Source organism: Eleutherodactylus coqui, chromosome 8 (assembly GCF_035609145.1).
Source record: "Eleutherodactylus coqui strain aEleCoq1 chromosome 8, aEleCoq1.hap1, whole genome shotgun sequence".
Taxonomy (NCBI): domain Eukaryota; kingdom Metazoa; phylum Chordata; class Amphibia; order Anura; family Eleutherodactylidae; genus Eleutherodactylus; species Eleutherodactylus coqui.
In genome coordinates, this window is record NC_089844.1 from 100,005,495 (window position 1) to 100,013,897 (window position 8,403).

Sequence of the window (8,403 nt, forward strand, 5' to 3'; positions counted from 1 at the left end):
TTGCTTGGATTTGAACCCAGGACCCAATGCTGTAAGGTAACATTGGTAGTCACCATGCTACCCACTATATGACTCAAGATAAAAACTGGAAACATCACAGCAGATGGAATAGTATCCCACAGCATTTTTGGGAGAAATTCTGCAGTTTTTTGGCAGTTTTTCATGCACTTTTATTTATTTTTTACAAAGTCAAAAGTGCACCCAAAAGGTATGTAAACAGATGGTGATTAGTGTAACATTAGAAATTGAAGATGAGATGTCATCATGTCCTTAGGTCTGGATCACTAGCACACCCAGTAATGAATATTTTTAAGAACATTTGATAAACAGATGTTACTAAACTGGGTGCGGCCCTTGACTGACCAGTGATGGTACAGGGGCACTTACCCCTGCTTATTTAAGCCCCAAGAAACTGAATTATCATTTACATTCAGTTTTTATATTGACTGCACCCAGGGGATCCAGGAAAGATGCATCTCAGACCTAAAGAGAAAGAATCCATTGTCAACATCTGGGCAAAAGCTGGTTGCCATACACACATATATATATATATATATATATATATATATATATATATATATATATATATATATATATATATATTGTGAGGGATTAGCGTTTAGGATCGGTAGCAACCTGGGCATAAGCAGTCAGAGACAGTGACACATAGGATAAAGTCTTTAGTCCAGGCTTTGCCTGGGTTTATTTCCAAGCAAGCAAAGCAAAATACAGGCCTTCACATCAGGCAAACATAAAGTAAATCCTGCTCGTCTGAGCACTTACTAAACAGGTAGCGTTCCTGTCTACACACTGGTAACCCAAAATGGCTCTTGCACACAGCCAGCCAGGACTCTCAGACCTGCAGAGGTCTCAGCTCTCTCCTAGGCCCTGGAGGCCCAGGCTTTATATGGCCTGGTACCAGCCCCACCTGGTACGTGGGAGTGACCATCCCACCCTTCGCTTTGGTCACTCCAGGAAAAGCCGGCCCGGATTATGTGGCTTGGAGCCACCTACTCACTACAGCGTGTCAGTAACTTAATGTTACTGACACCATACTGCCGGCTTCCTCCACCGAGCCCAGGCTGCTCGGTGGCACGTACCTGGCCAAGTGCTCCCCAAAGCCGCATGGGAGAGCATCCTAGGTGAAATGTATATGCCCTCCAGCACTTTGCCGGTCACCTTCTCACAATATATATATACATACAGAGAGAGAGAGAGAGAGAGAGGTTTGCAATCATTTGTTTTATCTACAGTATTAATAATATATCAGTTGGGTAAATCTAATGTACAGTAATGCTATAGTAAGGCTTTCTAAACATACTTTAAGGGGTTGTCCCGCGCCGAAACGGGTTGTTTTTTTTTCAATAGCCCCCCCGTTCAGCGCGAGACAAACCCGATGCAGGGGTTAAAAAAGAAAACCGGATAGTGCTTACCTGAATCCCCACACTCCGGTGACTTCTTACTTACCTGGTGAAGATGGCCGCCGGGATCTTCACCCTCGGTGGACCGCAGGGCTTCTGTGCGGTCCATTGCCGATTCCAGCCTCCTGATTGGCTGGAATCGGCACGTGACGGGGCGGAGCTACGAGGAGCCGCTCTCCGGCACGAGCGGCCCCATTCAGAAAAGAAGAAGACCGGACTGCGCAAGCGCGTCTAATCCGGCGATTAGACGCTGAAAATTAGACGGCACCATGGAGACGAGGACGCTAGCAACGGAACAGGTAAGTGAATAACTTCTGTATGGCTCATAATTAATGCACGATGTACATTACAAAGTGCATTAATATGGCCATACAGAAGTGTATACCCCCACTTGCTTTCGCAGGACAACCCCTTTAAAGGGGTACTTAGGGACTTCAGCATTGGCAGCTTATCCTTGCCTGCTGCTCTTACTAGTATATGGATTTTTTTGCATTTTGGGACGAAATCTCATGGACAAGCCTGGGCATACTGCAACTTGCAAAGATGCTGCAGACGGCCAAAACTAAAAAAAAAATCACAATCGTACCTATGTAAAATTTGTCTGTTGTGTTTTTTGCTTGACACATGGCAAAATCCCAAGGCATTTAGGCCTTATGTCAGCAATTAGCAATGGTGCGGTCACATAGGGTTGTTTGCTATGGAGTTTGCACATCTTTTAGATAAAGAGGGCTGGCTGTTTTTACCTAACAATCAGCTAGCAGTGCACGATGGCCGCACGTTTAGACGCAACGATTATCGCTCAAACGACCGCTTTTTAGCGATTTTTGAGCGATCATCGCTCCGTGTAAATGGGCCTTAAAACATATATAAACTTATACCATTGTATTTTCTTTCAAAGTATTTTTATTGCTTTTTGTTAACATCACTTGTAGAACCATTACATATTCACATAAAACCTGGGAACTACTATGTAAGTTGAACTTGTCGATAATAAAGGAAAAACTGTAATATTACTGAATGAAACATCAAATAAAGTTCCTTATACCTCCAGTTTCTTTGGCTTTGTTGTAACTTATAATACACACAAACAATGGGGGGTGGGGTATGTCGGGCACAAGGACAAAAAAAAAAGGAAAAGAAAAGAAAAAAAAATGGGGGGGAGGGGGCTGGGGTACCAGGTTGCAGGTATTATGTTCTCGCTACTATACGTGGTCCACCTTTCTTACTCCAAGGAGCCTGTATTTAACCATCTCAAGAATCCCCGAGTATTTCGGGTATCTATCCAAACCGCCCACGTTCGATAGAACTGGTCGTATCCTTTTGCGTCCTCCAGTAGCCTAAGCCTCTCCATTCGTTCTATCTCGTCCATCGCCCCCACCCATGCGCTTCTGGGTATACTTGAGCTCTGTTTCCAGAACCTCGGTATCACCTGTCTAGTTGCCATTATAAAATATCTTAATAGGCCTTTTTTGAGACATGGGGCATCGCCTGAGGGGATGGACAAGAGCGCCAACTCAGATGTTAAGGTAAGTGGTTCTCTGCATACTGCCTCATATAGCTGTTCCATATCTTGCCATATGTGTGTCACCATAGGGCATTCCCACCAGATGTGGGGCATCGAGCACGCTCCCACCCAGCAGCGCCAGCATACGTTCGGGGATGAAGGGAAGAACGTGTGTAGTCTCTCAGGTGTCAAGTACCATCGCAATAAGATCTTCAAGTTTAACTCCTGGAGCCTGCTAGAGATACATTTTATGGGTAAGTTGGAACGCCCTGCTGCAGAGCTCCCCGGGGACCACCCTTCCCAAGGCCTCCTCCCAAGCTCTTATCCATCTGGGCTGGTGATTTTCCAGACGTTCCTCATATAGAGACGTTGATTATAAAGCAATGAGACTGTATGTCTGGGAGTTTCAGAGGCACAACATAGTCTCTCGAAGGGAGTATGACTCATGTTCCATCCCTGATTGGGTTTTATCTTTTTTAGATAGTTACGTATCTGCAAGTACTGCATCCATGAACCCGGGGGAGCCTCCTGTGCTCCTCCCAGGGACACCAGGTCCCGTATGCCTCCGGGCTCCACTAACTTTCCTAACCTGGCCTCTGTGCCCGTCGGTGTGAACCCTAGACTACGCGTCATCAGTGTTCCCGGAAGGTGTGGGTTCCCGACCAGTGGGGTGAGGGGCCCCGGAATAGTGATCTTACAACCTCCCTTACATGCCCCTATCAGTGTGCGCATCATGGTAGAAGCGTCTGCTTTCTCCCAATTAGTATTTCCGGGGATCCAAAACACCCCCCTTGTCTCGAGGATGTTGTTTCTGTTTTCTATTTGCACCCAGAATTTGTCTGTCCTATGGTGAAATAGGTCTAGCACAAAAGTACCTATGGTCTCTTTGTGGTATGCACGAAAGTCCGGGAGTCGCATCCCCCCCTTTTTTTTGGGTTTGATGAGGCTCTTATAGCTAAGTCTTTTGGATCCTCCCTTCCATATGAACTTGAGCAGTTGGCTTCGTAGTCTGTCAAAGAAGATACCCGGGGGATTACACGGTGCAGTCTGAAAAATATATAGTAGTCTCGGCAGAATGTCCCTTTTAATCGCGGTAATTCTGCCAAACCATGATAATGGGGCCCCCGACCATCTTTCCAAGTCTCCCTTCAGGGTTGATAAGATAGGTTTATAATTTAGTTCGTATATCTGGGTTAGATCTGCTGGGATGTGGACCCCTAGGTATTTGAATGACTTGTATTCCCAGAGAAATGGAAACCCCGCAGCTAGGTCGTCGGCTTCCTTTCTGGGGATCGAGATGTTGAGAATCACTGACTTCTGCGCATTAATTTTATAGTTGCTAAGTTTACCAAAGGTTGTGAATTCTTGCATGATGTTGGGGAGGCCTATTCGGGGTTCAGCTATATACACTAATAGGTCGTCAGCTAAGAGTGAAGTTTTATGTTCCTCTTTACCCACCCGTACTCCTTTAATCGAGGGGTTGCTTCTGATGGCATTAGCTAAAGTTTCCATCACTAGTATATATAGGGTAGGAGACAGGGGGCAGCCCTGTCGCGTACCGTTCCTGATCTCAAATGGGGCTGAAAGGCTACCATTGACCCTGACCTGTGCCAAAGGGTTTCTATATAGTGCCATGATCCATGCTAGTGCCCTAGGTCCCACTCTGACCTTCTGAAGAGTCGCCTCCAGGAATCTCCAACTTATTCTGTCAAACGCTTTTTCTGCGTCAACAGAGAGCAAGCAGAGTGGCTACCATTGTATTTTCACATCACTGTTCGACATTCCTCTTTCCTGTTCCATAATGGGAGCATAAAAACAGAATGTCGGATCAGTCCTAGGAGAAAATGAAAAACGTTTGGTATCTCGTTAGCAAGTAGAGCAAAATGTAAGAAACCAAGTAATCTTGTAGATATGATACCTTTTAATGGCTAACAAAAATACATGATGTTATAGCGAGCTTTCAAACCTACTCAGGGTTCTTCCTCAGGCCTAATGCCTGAGGAAGAACCCTGAGTACGTTGGAAAGCTCACTATATCATCATGTATTTTTGTTAGGGCTCCTGTCCATGGACGATAGTGCATTGCGCTACTCGTGGCGATAATCTGGCCGCGGATGACGCAGTGCACGCTTTCCATAGAGTTGCTATGAAAAATGCAGCCCCCTGTCCACAAGTGGAGAATCATAGTGAAACTCCGCTCACGGGACTCAGATCGCGGCATGCTGCGATTTGCCACAATTCTTCACTGTCAGCCTATCTGTCAGATAGGCTCACCACAGAGAACTGTCAGTTCTCCCCCTTGCTCCCCGGTGGCAGCGATATTCCGCCTCGCCCGTGGACAGGGGGCCTTAGCCATTAAAAGGTATCATATCTACAAGATTACGTGGTTTCTCTTGTTGAGAACAATTACATTTTAGTCCTAGGACAGAAAAAACATCACCAGACAGACCCCATTGATTAAAATGGAGTTTATCTGGCTTCCGTCTAGCCCTTCAGCATTCCTCTGGACAAAATAGTGCAGTATGCACAGATATTTGGACAGATTTGCGATGGAGGCTCCGCACGGAGGTTCTGGGGAACATGTGACCATAGTCTAAGGGCCCTTTCACATTGAATTATTATTGTTCAGTTTATTGCTAGATCTTGCAAAATTGAACACTAATCCTTCAGCGTAATCGGTCTGTCCACACAGGCAATCTTGCATCTATGGTCAACTGCCTGCTAACTGTAAATGGAGGTGGCCGATCAGAAGCGATCACCAGCCAGCTCTGCCTCCATTCACTGAACGGTTATTGCTCCTGCGTGAAAGTACAGAAGCGATAATCGTAAAAAGACTCTAAGAACGTGAGCAATTAGTACTTTCACAAAACACTTTGCTCTTCGTGGCTTTGACACTGGTGGCCTTGTGGAGAAAACCGTGGCCCCCATTTGAAATATGAAACGCACTACAAAGAACAAGTGTTACACTACGAACCGTGTTTTGTTTTTTTCCATGTTTCTTTTTAGTTTTTGTGTGATTTTTGCATCCCTTACTTTTTTTTGCAAATTACAACATGCTCTAGATATGACATTTTTTCTTGCCTTTTCTCATAGGCTTCTCTAGAGGGAAACAAACATTAGAAATAATACACGCCTTAGGCTGGGTTCTCACAGGGTGGAATCCCGACGGCAATCTTGCAGTTTGGCCGCAGCAAAAAAAGATTTCTGCCGGGAAAGCGCTGCTTCAAAACCTGACGCACTTAACCGCAGGCTTTGGAGCCGCTTGGCTGCATACTTTTCTGTTGCGGCCGGCGCTCCCATAGAGGAGAACGTGGCCGCAACGGAGAAAAAAAAAAATTGACATGCTGCGGCCGGGGAATCTGTGTCGCAACACCGGGTTCTGCTGGCTTTGCCGCCACGTGTAGATGAGATTTTTGACAAATCTTGTCCACATGGCTGGCTAACTCTGGGATTAGCGGCCGCATGTGGATTTGCTGCAGCGAAATTCCGGACAGAATGTGTGAATCTAGCCTAATGTGTGTAAAAAAAATGCCACACAGAAAATCCCTGTTAAAAAACTCATGCAAATCTTGGTGCTTTTTACATGCCTAAGGGCTTATTTACGCAAGCGTATATCGGCCTGTGTTCTCCTTAACCCGCTCAGAGCACCCGGCTGTATAACAGCCGGGTGCTCCGTGCAGAGAACAGCTGGATGCAGAAGACAAGCGAGGATACCCCGCTTGTCTTCTGCATCCTCTGCTCGGAGCGCCCGGCTGTAAAACATCCAGGCGCTCTGAGCTGGGAACAGCTGAATAGAGAACACAAGTGTGGACACCCCGCTTGTCTTCTGCATCCTCCGCTCGGAGCGCCCGGCTGTTATACAGGCGGCCGCTCCTAGCAGAGAACAGCTGGATGCAGAAGACAAGCAGGGACACCCCGCTTGTCTTCTGCATTCTCCGTTCGGAGCGCAAGGTGATCGCTCATTGTTTGAGCGATCACCTTGCGCTGTAAAAAGAACACAAGGATTATCGCTCAAAAATCACTCAAAAGATTTTTTGAGCGATAATCGTTGTGTCTAAACCAGCCTTAAGTCAGATTAACTGGCATGTGTAATAGCAGGAATCCAACCCGTCCATGTGCAGGTGGTCTAACTCAGCATCGACTGTGCTTTGTAACCTTGTATGGAAACAATTTTTGCCAGTTGATACATATATAAAGTGTACAGCATCTTTCTGTCACATATGGCACGTTCAGAGGTCCGGTACATACTAGCATATATGTGAAATTGTAGCGTTTTGAAGGATTTGTCAAATATTAAATTTCAATCTTGTGTCTCTTTAGCACCTCTGTCACTGCTTTGTGGTTACCCTGGCCATTCATTACCCAGAGGACCTCAATGCAGCTGCCCATTGTGCATGGGATAAGTTCCTGCTTTGCGTCTCTAATACTCTGTGCTCCAAGTACAGATGAAGAGGAAGATCACTCCGATAAATCTTTGAATGCAAATCAGCATAAAGGGTCTGATGTTATAATAAAAATCTGAATTACGACTGAGGCTTAACTTTATCATTGTCTTTTTTCAAAATGTAAAACAATTGTGCTAAAATACCATGAAGGATCCAATAGAAAATGTTTGGAAAAAAGAGTAAAATATGCTAATAGCTAATTAAAAGTTTTACATTACAGCTTCTCCCATATTATAACTGGAGGGAAGTGGTAATCTGAATGTCATTGCAACATGACTACTGCCAGGATCATGCTGATGGCTTTTAGTCACTTAGCAAATCCTATAGAGGGTGAGCTATCAGGAGTGAATATAGTAGCACTGGAAATATGATGTAATGTACAAACACTTTAAATATAATCTCATGTGATTATTAGATTAGTACAAATGAATACACCTACTTCAACATTATCGCTTGTAATTCTAATATTTTATATTGTTTTCTTTTCTTTTTTTATGTCCTCCAAACTAATATAAAATTCTGGATTTTACATATGGGGGGGGGGGCATAATGCCATATTGATAAACTTTGGGGCCTTGAAGAGACATATGATCTTGCAGGGATAGTTGCCCTCTCGGTAAAGCCTTGAGCTCCCTAGGGTGCATACACTACCATAAGGACAAACATTGATAGTAACAAAAACTTACTCACTGCCATCTCAATTACAGAAAAGGGTATATGCTATGAGTGCTGGATGCCAACTAGACCCTTACATCACTGCAAGCTTGTAAAGTTAAAGGGGTTGTCCCGCGCCGAAATGTTTTTTTGTTTTTTTTTAAACCCCCCCCCCCCCGTTCGGCGCGAGACAACCCCGATGCAGGGGTTAAAAAAACAAACCGGAGAGTGCTTACCTGAATCCCGGCGGTCCGGCGTCTTCATACTCACCTGCTGAAGATGGCCGCCGGGGTCTGCTCCCTCCGTGGACCGCAGCTCTTCTGTGCGGTCCATTGCCGATTCCAGCCTCCTGATTGGCTGGAATCGGCACGTGACGGGGC